This window comes from Phascolarctos cinereus, unplaced genomic scaffold, assembly GCF_003287225.1.
Source record: "Phascolarctos cinereus isolate Bilbo 61053 unplaced genomic scaffold, phaCin_HiC Scaffold_5;HRSCAF=322, whole genome shotgun sequence".
NCBI lineage: Eukaryota > Metazoa > Chordata > Mammalia > Diprotodontia > Phascolarctidae > Phascolarctos > Phascolarctos cinereus.
Genome location: NW_027555958.1, coordinates 297,254,895 through 297,268,688, shown reverse-complemented (window position 1 = coordinate 297,268,688; position 13,794 = coordinate 297,254,895). Strand labels below are relative to the sequence as shown.

Here is a 13,794-nt window from a genome sequence, read left to right as displayed (position 1 = left end):
CCCTAATTGATGAGCAAAGGGATGGACTATTAAAGTCTTATAGACTCTGGGGATTCTTATGCCCACTCTCAATGGCAAGTCAACTCCCTATAGGGCAGATGTCCCCAAGTGTTCTAGAGGTAACCCCAAGAAATTAAAGAAACTCTTTTAATACTATCAGGTCAACCCACCATTTTGGACGACTTGAATCCCACTATCAGTTTAACCAATGAAAATCAATTAACTTTTGCAAAGAAATGTATTTTCTAAAGAAATAATGCAAGAATAGAAGTATAAAGCATTTCTGTCAGCACTGAGGCACATTCTCCCCTCTACCACCTAGGTTCCTGGGGAAATTGGACTCAAAGTTAAAATGGTTTCTACATAATATTAGTCCCACCAAGTTCCCTTTTAGATTCTGTGCAGCTGTTGGATGGAGTCACCCCCTTCGCTGAAAGGTGTGGAGCTTTGTTGCTTGCTGAATTCACTGCTGGGCTAGGTAAAGAGTTTCTACTCCCCATGCAGCCTTTAAAAAAGCTAAGCTTGCAATCCCTAGAAACAGTTCAGAGAGTTGAAACACAATCAAGGCAGGAAACAGTCTCAAGAGTGTGATCCCTATGCCTCTACCAAGGACAATGAGGGTTGGCAATTTTTCTCTTCTTTTGTCCTCCTTCTTCCCCACTATTCCTAAAGGCCCCAGCACCTTGCAATAAAGGCTATTTATTTAGAAAGAGATACCACATCTAGTCAGGAGCAGAGAGAGAAACACACAGATTTGGGAGCAGAAAGCAGTCTTAAATAGCAACACCTCTGGAAGAAGAGAAGAAAGGCAACTGTAGATTCAAGGGAGAATTGGCTCTGACAGCTGGGAGCTGAGCTGAAGATAGGAATGGACCTAGGGAGCCCAAAAAAATTAGACCAACAGAGACATTTAGCCCAAAGGGTGTTCAATGTAAGGACACCAAGAGAAGTGAAAAAACATAAGAGCCCTGCAGTAGCAGGTGTTTGAATCGCATTGGCAACTTGTATTTCATACATGTTACACCAATGTCTATTGCTCAAAATGCGTGCCTATTCTTCACTCTGATGCAGTGTGTATTAGCGGGAAAATGTGTCCCAGATTTCTGATGGGAATGTTTTGAAGCTGCTGTTAAACTATGCCATCTTAGTAAATGCCTTATGTCTGCTGGCTAACTATTCAGGGCAAATTCACCAATGGGGGCTTGCGAGCTATAATTTTAGGAGGACAGACCCAAAGAGCACCCTAGAACCAGTAAAAATAGCTACCCCTACCCCCAATCTGTGAATGCCAGTTCAGGAGGGAGCCCAAATGGACTGTATCATAATTTCCTTAGCCATTCCCCAACTAATGGATATCTACTTTGTTTCCAGCTCTTTGCCTCTATAAATGTTGCTGCTATAAATATTTTGGCACATACAGGGCTTTTCTATCTTTGATGTCCTTAGGGCATATGCCTGCCAGTGAGATATCTGAAGGATATGGATATTTTAACCACTTTCTTAGCATAATTTCAAATTGGGAGCATTTAAATTTCTACATCTTCTGAAATCGATACTGAAGTACTTTAACATTTGTCCTCCCTGTAAGGAAGTAAAGGGGAAAGGGAGAGGCTTTCACTCATTCATCCAATACACATTTATTTACTATTATATACAGTGACCTGTGCTAAGCAATGGGAGATACAAAATTTAGATTTAGGCAGAGTCCCTGCCCTGAGCAGGGTCCTGAGCAGGATAAGACCCAGAAACAAAGTATCATATGCAATATTAAATCATAAATGCATAAGAGAGTAACAAAACAAAGTCCTGTGGGAGGTCTGTGGGAGGGGGGGTCTTTGCAAAGGGGTATCAGAAAAGGAAATTGGATAAACTTTAACAGATATGAACGATTTTAGGAAATTCAGGACATTTAAAGGATATGTAAGAAAATATGAACAAAGGCAGGGAGGACTGAGAATGAAGGCAGAGTTGTGTGGACAGAGGTCACTTAGGTAGTGTGGATAGAGGGATTGGAAGAGGGCTGAGCTATGAAATAGGGCTAGACTGGTAGAGTGGGTTTCTTTTCTGATTTTGCACACCAGGACCTGGGGGGTAGGGGCTGGTTGAGTTGAACTGGTACAGATCTGAGGTGGGGTCCTCTTGGAAGAGGGAGAGTCCTGGCTGGACCTCTGGAGGACTTTGCTATGGGCCCACCTTCACCTTTGACCAGGAGCATAGCATCAGGAGAACCCCCCCCACCTCTCTGGGCCTCAGTTTTCTCTTAAGTTGGAAATTGGATCAATTTCATTCATTCATTCATTCATTCATTCATTCATTCATTCATTCATTCATTCATAGGCCATCTCCAGGCATCCTGATTGTGTATCTGGCCACTGGACCCAGATGGCTCTGGAGGAGAAAGTGAGGCTGGTAACTTTGCAGGGCCCTCCCTCACTAAAATCCAGTTCACTTGCCCATCATGGCATCACTTCCATGATGTCATGGTCATCTTCCAGAACGAAGGACAAACAACAACAGGCAGAGTAAGACCAGATTGTGGCATTGAACCCCAAGCAAAAGAGTCTGAAATTTATTTGGTTGGCACCAGGGAGCCACTGATTATTGCTGAGCAGACCAATGTGCATGGTCAGTCTTATGTCAAAAGGAAGATTAGTCCAATAGTGTCATGGAAGAAATTTTGGAGAAGGGAAAGGCCATCTCAACAATGCAAGTCAACAGTAAGGAGAGGGTATTAGAGGAAGTATTGGTGGTGGTTGTGGGAATGGAGAAGGTGGAACAGATTACAGCAGATCTCAAAAGCCATCTAGTCCAATCCCCTTATTTTACAGAGGAGGAAACAGGCCTAGAGAAGATGGGATTTTAACTCAGTTCCTCTGACTCCAAACCCAGCCCTCCTTCTACAACCCCACACTGCCTCTAATCTCTAGATGTGAGAGATAAGAGAATTTGTAACTGATTATGAAAGACGCAGAGGGAGAGCCGTACAACCCGGGGGAACTTGAATCCTCAGAAAGACGATCCTCCATTACCTCCTTTGAGAGCCTTGACCCCAAAGAGAAGTTTCAGACAAATAAGTGCTAAACGGGACCCAACCGGGGGTAGAAGAAATCTCTCCTTATAAGACTCACGCTGTTTTATTTTTAATTCGCCGATCAAATTAGGAATGGCGATAGGGGATTCGAACCTACAGTCCATCTCTTCCTAGGCTGACTCCCTCCCCACTTGGCCATCTCATCTTTTCCCGGAGTCACGCTCTTAAATAAATATATAAATACCCAAACAAGCAGCGCCGAGAGCGAGGAAGCCCTTTCCCCGCCAACGCTCAAAGGAACGGGCACGATCTGGGCATGGGCCGTAAGGGCACGGGACGGCGAGGGAGGAGGCAAGAGGTGGGGGAGGTGCAGAGTCCGAGCTCCCCTCGTTCCCAGGGGGCTCCCCAGTGCCAGGCTCGCGGGGACAGCCTGGAGCCCAGACTGCAGGGTGCGCGCTCGGGAAGAGGCGCGGGAAAAGAGTTGATTCCTCCGGGAGCCCCTGAGCGCGCCCCTGCTGCAGCTGCAGGAGCTCGGGGAGGTCTTCTTGCAGCTCGCCCTGCGAACCCGGATGGCCGTCCCGTTCGTAGACATCCCGGGTCCCCAAGATTCCATTTCTGCCCCCCGGGGAAATGCCACCGCTTGGGGGAGAGCAGCCCAAGTGATTTTACTGCTTGAGAAGGTTGCCGGCCGCTTCCAGCAGCCAGCGGGTCCCATGGTGTAATGGTTAGCACTCTGGACTTTGAATCCAGCGATCCGAGTTCAAATCTCGGTGGGACCTCACTACCCTTTTTGGATCCCATAATTAAAGTTTTGGGACCTCGCTGCAGGATGCGGCCATGGCGAACGAGGCCGCAGCACCAGTGACCCGCTGGACAGCGGTTTGGGGAGTCACCTCCCTCCCTTAAGACGCTTTCATTTCGTCTTCCAAGAAAAGGCCCCACTGCGCAAGCGCTAGAGACTAGGCGAAAAGTATGCGTGCTAGAGCCGGGAGGCTGAAACTTGACCCCTCCTTCCTTCCCCCGCCCCTTCCTAACCCCCTAGGAAACACCCGAAGGAATCCGAAAGATCCCGAGGCTGTTTCCAGAGGGGAACAGCAGAGCCCATTGGCTTTAAAGGAAGACCCGCCTCTCCCCGAGCGCCGTGCTTATTGGCTATTGTGCTCCGCTGATATTCCTTTAGAAACTGTCTGAGCCGAGCGGGACGAGGATGGGTGGAGGGGCGGGGAAATTACGTATCCTGGCGGCTTTCATTGGCCAAACTAGATGGAGGCGGTGTCATCCTTCCCATTTGCTTCTTACTATTGGTTGTAAGGTGATGCCCTTCCCCGCCCTCCTCAACACTCCCCTTACTCCTACCCACACTTAAGGTCAGATCCCTGGGGGACCCTCTGGAAGAGGAAGAGGTCATCCCCCTGAATTGTGTGGGTGTTTGTGTGTCTGTCATTAACGGTCCCTTAATCTGTTTGTATCAAGTAAGCAGGAGTCCCAGGGTCTCCAGTTCAATGCAAGCACAAAACATTTGTGACTGAGTGAATGAGTGAATATGAATATGAATATGAATAGCCTTTATTAACCACTTGCTGTGTTAAAGATGATGCTGTTAAAGTGCTGCAGTTAATATGCCAGCAAAATTGGAGAACTCAACAGTGGCCACTGGATTAGGAAAGATCAGTTTATGTCTCAAGCCTAAAGAAGGGCGATGCCAAGGAATATTCAAATTACCGCACAATTGAGTTCATTTCACATACCAGCAAAGTTTTGTGATTAAGATTCTGCAAGCTGGCTTTGGCAACATGTAAGCCAAGAAATACCAAAAGAGCAGGCTGGCTTTCAAAGAGGCGGAGGAACTAGAGACCAAATTACCAAACATTCAGTGGATTATGGAAAAAGCAATAGAGTTCCAGAGAAAAAAAACATTGACTTCTGCTGCATTGACTACACTAAAGCCTTTGGCTGTGTGGGTCACAACAAAATGTGACAAGTCCTCAAAGAAATGGGAGTGCCAGATCATCTTACTTGTCTCCTGAGGAACATGTATTTGGGTTAAGAAGTAGCAATTAGAACTGAACGTGGAAGAACTGACTGGTTTAAGATTGGGAAAAGAGTATGACAAGGCTGTACATAGTCACCTGGTTTATTTAACTTATATACAGAGTACATCATGTGAAATGCAGTCTGGCTGAATCAAAAGCTAGAATTAAAGTTGCCAGAGGGAAATATCAACAATCTCAGACATGCAGATGATACCACACTGATGGAAAAAAGTGAAAAAGAATTAAGAAGCCTTTTGATGAAGGTAAAAGAGGAGAATATAAACGCTGGCTTGAAGCTTAACATTAAGAAAAACCAAGATCTTGATAACTGGTTCCATCACTTCCTGGCATATAGAGGGAGAAGAAATGGAAGCATTGTCAGATTTTATATTCTTGGGCTCAAAGATTACAGCAGACAGCAACTGCAGCCATGAAATTTAAAAAATGCTTGCTTGTTGGAAACAAAGCTATGGCAAATCTGGACAGCATACTTAAAAACAGAGGTATCACCTTGCTGCCAAGGTATGTATAGTTAAAGCTATGGTTTTTCCAGTATCAACGTATGGCTGTGAGAGTTAGATTGCAAGGAAAGCTGAGTGCTGCAGAATCAACACTTTCAAACTGTGGTGCTGGAGAAGACTGTGTCTTTGTGAATGAAATAAAGGGGACACATTCAACAGACGTTGACAGAATCACAGAATTTGAGTTCAAAGGAATGAGAGACGCTGTCCAGTCTAACCCATACCCTAAACCAGGGGTGGGGAACTTTTGGCCTCAAGGCCACATGTGGCCTTCTAGGTTCTGGGCTGCAGCCTTTTGACTGAGTTCAAGTTTAAAGAACAAATCCTTGTATTAAGGGATTCGTTCTGTGAAGTTTGGATTCAGTCAAAGGGCCACACTTGAGGATCTAGAGGGCCACATGTGGCCTTGAGGTTGTAGGTTTCCCATTCCTTCAGCCTAAACTAAATGAATCCTCACTATATTATACCTGATAGATGATCATACCGCCTCTGCTGGAAGACTTCGAAGGAGGGAGAGTCCACTGCCTCTTAGAGTAGCCAATTCCACTTCTGGACACCTCTAAGTATTACAAAGTTTTTCACTACCTCAAGACTAAATTTTCTTCTTTTCAACTCCCATCACTGCTCCTGGCCTCTCTAGGGCCAAACAAAACAAGTCTAATTCCTGTTCCATATTATAGTTTCCCTTCTCTAGGCTAAAAATCCCTTGTTCCTTCAATCAGTCCTCATGATTCATATGACAAGGCCTTTCACTATCCTAGTTCAATCAGTCAATAAATATTTATTAAGTGCTTACTGTATGCTAAATGCTTACACTGTGCTAAGTGTGGGGGAATACAGAAAGAGTCGAAACACGAAAGACGGTCCTTGCCCTCTAACTAGGGAGATCACAAGGAAAGAGATATTTACAAGCCAGCTATATACTGGATAAATAGGAAATAATTAAAGCAGGAAGGGATTGAAGTAAGAGGGATTGAAAAAGGCTTCTGGTAAAAATATGGGATTTTAGATGGGGATTAAGGAAACCAAGGAAACCTGTAGGCAGGGGTGAGAAGGAAGAGCATTCCAAGCATAAGGAACAGCCAGAGAAAATGTCCAGAGCCAAGAAATAGACTGTCTTCTTCATGAAATAGCAAGGAGATTCAGTGTCCCTGGATTGAAGAGTACTCAGCAGGGAGTAAGGGAAGACTGGAAAGGGGGTTAGTTTATGAATGGCTTTGAAAGCCAAGCAGAGGATTTTCTATTTGATCCTGGAGGTAATAGGGAGCCACTGTAGATGGGGGGAGGAGAGTGATATGATCAGATCTACGCTTTAGGAAAATCACTTTGGTGGCTGAATGAAAGATGGATTGGGATAAGGAGAGACTTGAGGCAGGCAGACCCAATAGCAGCCCATTGCAATAGTCCAGGTGTGAGGTGATGAGGGCTTGGACCAGGGTGGTGGCAGTATTAGAGGAGAGAAGGGGGCATATTCCAAAGACGCTGCAAAGGTGAAATTGACAGTCTGTCAACAGATTGGATATGGGGGTAAGAGACAGTGAGGAGTCCAGGATGACTCTTAGGTTGCTTATTTGCTGTTTGTCCTTCGTTCTCAAAGAGAACTGTGACATCAGGAAGGTGATGCCATGACTTGCAAGTGAATTGGATTTAAATGAGGCAGCGCTGTGCAAAGTCACCAGCCTCATTTTCACCTCCAGAGCCATCTGGGCCCAATGGCAAGATACAGATGAGGACAACTGGAGATGGCCCAGGATGCAGTGGAGGACCTTGACCTTTTCAAGCTAAAGTCTTTAACAGGTCTCAGTTTGACTGAGGCAAAGCCTATTCAATGATTAAGGCTTAATAAGAAATGAGGTGAAGAGTGGCCTCTTTAAAAAAAATGATCTGAGAGGATTGTGAGCTTGAGATACTGGCAAGATGTTTATGCCTTCTATAGTAACAGGGAAGGTAAGAGGCAGGGAGGGTTTAGGGGGAAAGATAAGTCTGATTTTGGACATAACAAATTTAAGATGTCTATTGGACATCAGTTTAAGATGTCTAAAGGCAGGTGGAGATGTGAGATTGGAGGTCAGTGGAGGGGTTGAGGCTGGAGGGGCACATTTGAGAATTGTCAGCATGGAGTGGTAATTAAATCCATGGAAACTGATGAGATGGTTGATGGTTGTCCTCTTCTACACACTCCAGCGTATCAATGTCCTTCTCAACTGTAAGGTCCATAAGGGAGCACAATAATCCAGATGTGGTCAAGTCAACAAGCATCTGTTAAGTGCCTGTCATCTGCCAGCCACTATCGGGATGTTTGCATCCAGAAAGACAAAAAATAGTCCCTCACAGTCGAATGTGGTTTGATTAGGGCATCCCGGAAGCTATATGTCTCATAATACAGTCCACGATCTCATTAGTTTTTCTGGCTACTACATCATGATGCTGACTCATATTGAATTTTCAGTCAGCTAATAGTCCCAGATCATTTTGTTGGCTTGGGTTTTTTTTTTAAATAAACTGATATCTACCCTATACTTGTGAGGTGGATTTCTTGAATCTAAGTGGAAGAGTTTACATTTTATCCCTACTGAATTTCACCTTATTAAATTCAGCCTATAAAGATCTTTCTGGCTCCTGATTCTGTCATGCCTTGTGTTAGCACAGTTTTGTGTCATCTGAAAACTGGAAAAGCTGGCTATTTAGTGTCTTTATGTACAAATCGTTGATAAAATTATCTGACAGCACAAGGTTAAGCGCAGATCCCTGAGGAATTCCACTGGAGACCTCCTGCCACATTGACATTGAACATGGCCATTCAACCAATTCTGAATCCATTTAGTGATAATATCACCTACTTCACCTCTCTCTCTATCTTATCCAGAAGAACAGTAAGAGATGCTTTATCAAATGCTAGGTTGAAATCTAGCTAAACTATATCGATAGCTTTCCTTTTATCTACAGATGTGAACAGAATCACAGAATTTGGGTTAGAAGGAACATCACAGGCTGTCCAATACAACCCACATCCTAATCTAAATAAATCCTCACTATATCATACCTGTTAGGTGTTCATTCAGGAGGGAGAGTCAACCCCTCTTAGGGCAGCCTTGTCGAAGGCTTGTCAAAAACTGAAATGAGGTTAATCTGGCATGTCCTATTCTTGGTGAATCTGTGTTGAATCTTTGTAATCACCACTTTCCTTCTAAACGTTCTTGTTGTTGAGCTGTTTTTCCAGTCCTGTCCAACTCTTGGTGACCCCATTTGGGGTTTTCTTGGCAAGGATACTGGAGTGGTTTGCCATTTCCTTCTCCAGCTCGTTTTACAGATGACAAAACTGAGGCAAACAGGGTTAAGTGACTTGCCCAGGATCACCCAGCTAATAAGTGTCTAAGGCTGGATTTAAAAACTCACAAAGAGGAGTTTTCCTGACTCCAAGCCCAGCCTAAAATTTTCCCAGAAACGGTAGAGATTCTCTTCCATCCCAAGCCTACTCCATGGTGACAATGGAGTTGCCAGTATCTATGTGACACTCAGAAGTCTTTGGCTCAAACGCCATTTGGGGCTGAATTCTCTCATTTATATAGAGGAAAAGCTTCACCCCTGTTAGAAAGGCCCTGAATTTTAAGTGTTCTTGAAGCTGGATAAGTGCTAATTGGCCAGGATGCACGTGCCTGAGCTTCTGGTCAGTTGTCTCTATAGAAATGATTGGTCTTCAGAGCAATTAGACTTTGACACACAATCAAGGCTCTCTAAGCAATCTTTGCTGTTGGTGCCTGTTGTCTGTGGGAGAACTATGTAATGGACTGCTTCTTGTAAGTAACTCAAGAATGATTAACAGAGGTGGAGGTTATCTCAGGGTTGGGAGTCTGCTAAGCTTATACTAAGAATAACCTTGAGAGAAACCACTATTATCTTAACATAAGGGCAAGGACTTTTGCAAAATTACAAGGGGGAAAAAAACACAACCTGTCAAACTTTTCGCATGCTGATTTATGAGGCTACAAGCAGCTGTATTTCAAAGAAAACTATTAACTCTTAACATGCAAACAAATGGGATTTATTGTAATAAACCCCTCAGCACAGAAATATTTCTACTTAGGTAATGAGTCTTCCAAAATGGGGGGCTACACTCAAAGTTTCAGTAGGCAACAAGCAAAAATAACAGTTGCTAGCATTTTCCTGGAGAAGGAAATGGCAAACCACTCCAGCATCTTTGCCAAGAAAACCCCATGGACAGTATTGGTGTGCTATGGTCCACAGGGTCACAAAGAGTCGGACACGACTGAATCACTGAACAGTAAGCATTTTATAGGTTCTGAGGTTTGTAAAGCACTTTACAAATATTACCTCATTAGGTCCTCACAACAACCCTAGCAGATAGGTGCTATTGTTATCCCGTTTTACAGTTAATGAAACTGAGAAAATGGAAGTTAAGTGACTGCCTGAGATCACACAACTGGTAAGTATCTGAGGCAGGCTTTGAACTCAGGTCTGTCCTTATCTACATCCTGTGCTCTATCTACCAGGCCATCTAGTTGCCCCTAATAATGACAATGATAATTATAATGACAGTAATAGGGGGACAGCTAGATGGCACAGTGGATAGAGCATCGACCCTGGATTTAGGAGGATCTGAGTTCAAATCCAGCATCAGACACAGACCACGTACTAGCTGTGTGACCCTGGGCAAGTCACTGAACCCCACTGCCTAGCCAAAAAAAAAAAAAGGCACTGGCTAACAAAAAAAGAAAAAGTCATTCAGGATTCGGAGGAGTCCAGACCTCTCTATCTTATTTGTTCCCTGAGGGCCATAAGGCCAGAGCTGTTGAGGAGACAACTTGGCTGAACATCAAACAGCTGTGTGGGAATTCTCATTACTAGACTATTGCCTTTCTGTTTCTTAAAGTAAATGTACCTAAGCTACACCGTCAGTGTATTATCCTTTTGGGTCCTATGAATCTGGGAAGATAAGCATTTTGATGGGAAAGGAGACAGGAGCTCTATATTTAAACTATATTTGAAAATTTTCCTGAAATAAAATTCTAAGCAGGAACAGGATTTTGTGATAAATTTATGAACTATTATATGAAGATGATTCTTTTATGCTTTTAGAACACTTGACTGAGTCTAGAGTTAGTGTTCTCAATGTCTTTTGAGTCGCAAACAGCTTTGACAGCCTGGTGGAAGATTCTTCTCAGATTATTATTGTTCATCATGTCCAATTCTTCATGACCCCATTTAGGATTTCTTGGCAGAGATACTGGAGTGGTTTTCCATTTCTTCTTCCAGCTCATTTTACAGATGAGAAAACTGAGGCAAACAGGGTTAAGTGACTTGCCCAGGGTCACACAGCTAGTAAGTATCTGAGGCCGTGTTTGGACTCAGATCTTCCTGATTCCAGGAAGGCTCAATCCACTACGCCATATAGCTGCCCTATTCTTGCTACAGTTAGGCCAACTTTTTAATTATAATATAGTTGGGTCAAATTCGACTTTCTTTACCTCCCCTTCTAAATGGGAATAAAACCTTCATCTCATAAGGGACCCTCTTATCTTTATGCCTATATATGGGATGTCAAGTCATCCCTACATAAGGAAAACTTTTGTGATTATAAGAGCTTTCCAAAAATGGAATGGGATGCCTTGCAAAGTAGTGAGTTCCCCATCCCTGAAAGTATTCAAGCAATGCAATTCAAAAAGCAGAGACTGGATGACCATTTGTCTAGGGCATTGCAGAAGGTACTCCTATTTTAGAAGATAGTTTGAACTAGAAGAGAGGTAAGCTTTAAAGTTCTTTCCAATTCTGAAATTCCATGAATATAATTTTCCAGACTAAAGTTTTTTCTATCTTAGCCTCCTTCATTATTCCCCAAGCTAAGGTCAGGAGTTAGATGGCCTTCTTTCTCTTTAGACCTAAGTTCCTCTCTGATTTAAAGCTGGTTCCTTTTACCTCTAAATTCTATGATCTTTCTCCCTCAAACAGAAAATCCTTTCATTCTTAGACCCAGTCTCTTTGTAAATATACTAGAATCAACAAATTGGAGATTTTCTGCAATAAAATTCCTGGGAGCAATATTTTGGGGGGCAATATTATGAAATATCATATGAGAATGATTCTTTTGTATTTTTAAAACCCTAGATAGAGCCTAGAGATACCTGATCCAAGGTAAGGGGGCAGATTTCCCCTTTAGCACTCTTTTCCCCTCCCCTGTAGTTTCCTCTTCCTCTGAGGTGGAGAAAGTCTTACCTTTTCCCTTCTCAATCACCTAGAATTTTCTCCCACCCATTTTATTACAGCACTCCACTGAAGTCCTACTACAATAACCTCACTATGGTGCCTAGGAGACCCTATATTCTCAGAGTCCACTGACCTCAGGCTCTGACAGGCTCTATCATGCAGGAAAGGCTAGTCTTGGCCTAGTGATGAGTTAGATACTTGGCGAATGAGGACCAACCTAGCTAAGTTCAAGGTAAACTCATCAGTCATTGGCTTTTATTGTTGTCGTTATTGAGTCATTTCAGCTGTGTCCAACTCTCTGGGACCCCATTTGGGGGTCTTCTTGGCAAACATACTAGAGTGGTTTGCCATTTCCTTTTCCAGCTCATTTTACAAATGAGGAAACTGAAGCAAACAGATTTAAGTGATTTGCCCAGAGTCATACAGCCAGATTTGTGGCCAGATATCTGAGACTGGATTTGAACTCAGGTCTTCCTGACTCCAGCACTGTAGCTCTATCCACTGTACTACCTAGCTGCCTGGTCATTGGCTACAGCATTGCAATTTTGGGGGAAGTTTATCTGTTCAAGCAATAGAGAGGTTGTGATTTGTGTCAGTGAAGCAAGTATTCACACTGACCCCACTGAAATCACCAATCCTTCCAATATTATATATGTACATATTTCTTTTTTCTTTTTCGAGGAGGCGATTAGGGTTAAGTGACTTGCCTAGGGTCACACAGCTAGTAAGTGTTATATGTCTGAGGCTGGATTTGAACTCAGGTCCTCCTGATTGCAGGGCCACCACTCTATCCACTGCACCACCTAGCTGCCCCTGTATATGTATATTTCTGTGGAGGAGGCCTGGAAAGAACACTGAGAGGAGGGGAACAAAAATATTGCTGATCTGCTGTTAGTTTCAGAAAGGGCTTAGGACAACTACGCTCAGGCACAAAGAGTGACCAGCAGAGGGCAGAGCGCTCTCGCCCACGGCTGACCATGGAGATTCCTCAGTTGTAGAAGATGCCTCTTTGCCAACCCTGGCTTTCCAGATGGGATCCCAGATGCCCTTATTTTGAGAACCACAGAAGGACAGAATTGAAAAATACCTTCGAAATTATCTAGTTCAATTCTCTCATAAAGGAAATTGAGGACCAGAGAGAGGAATTGACTCCCTGTTCCCATATCTCTTCTTTGCTTTTTGCCCCACTCAACACTAATGACCCTATCTATATTAATGGGTTTGAACTAGACGTGCAAGTCTCTCGGATTAGTGCTTGACATGGGAGGGAATTCTATTCTGACGTGATCTTCCCTTCCCGTCCTTCTCCTCCCCTATCCCATGTCCTCAATAACAGGCAAGGGCAAGAAAGAACCTCGTTCTCTACCATAAATTCTAGTGCTGGGTTCATGTCCTGTGCCTTCCCTTTTCAGATTGGGAGATGCTTGGGGGCAGGGACTAGGTGAGGGTATGAAGGGTATCTCTTCTATCCTCTGTCTCTACTGGGGAGAATACTCTGGCTAAGTTTCCCCACAGATTTAAGGATCAGGGAGAAACTAACTTCTCCTCAGATACCAGAAGGCCTAGGAATTAGCTTCCCACCCCCCATGCGACCCAGCCCCCATCCCCTTACCCAATCTACCAATATGTCATGAGCTAGAGATGAAGGAGTCAGGATGGGAGGGAGCAGGGCTGATCTCCTTAGGATTACCCAGTATGACTAGTCTAAGAAACTGAATTTCAAAGCATTCCCTGGTTCAATCTTCTTTCTCTGTCCTCCCTCCTCTCCCCAACCCTGTACATCCTGGGCTGCCATCCAAACATTCTTTGAGTCACCAGAAGAGACCAGTTGATCCAGAGCCTGAGAATGGAATTTGATTTACTCAACAAGCAGTAAGAGATGATCCAGTGTCTTGGTGGACTGTCTATGCACCTTGGCTTCTTTTCTATCTTCCCTTTCCTTCTTGCCTGCCTTGAGATCATTTTATCATTCAACAGCATCTCCTCT

The 13,794-nt window shown here is 43.9% G+C and overlaps 1 non-coding gene across 1 annotated transcript; it reads left to right on the top strand.

Moving 5' to 3' along the window:
* Positions 1-3,738: 3,738 nt before the first annotated feature.
* Positions 3,739-3,810, top strand: TRNAQ-UUG (transfer RNA glutamine (anticodon UUG)). The gene has a single exon. It is a non-coding gene; the product is annotated as a tRNA-Gln (tRNA).
* The last annotated feature ends 9,984 nt before the right edge of the window (positions 3,811-13,794 follow it).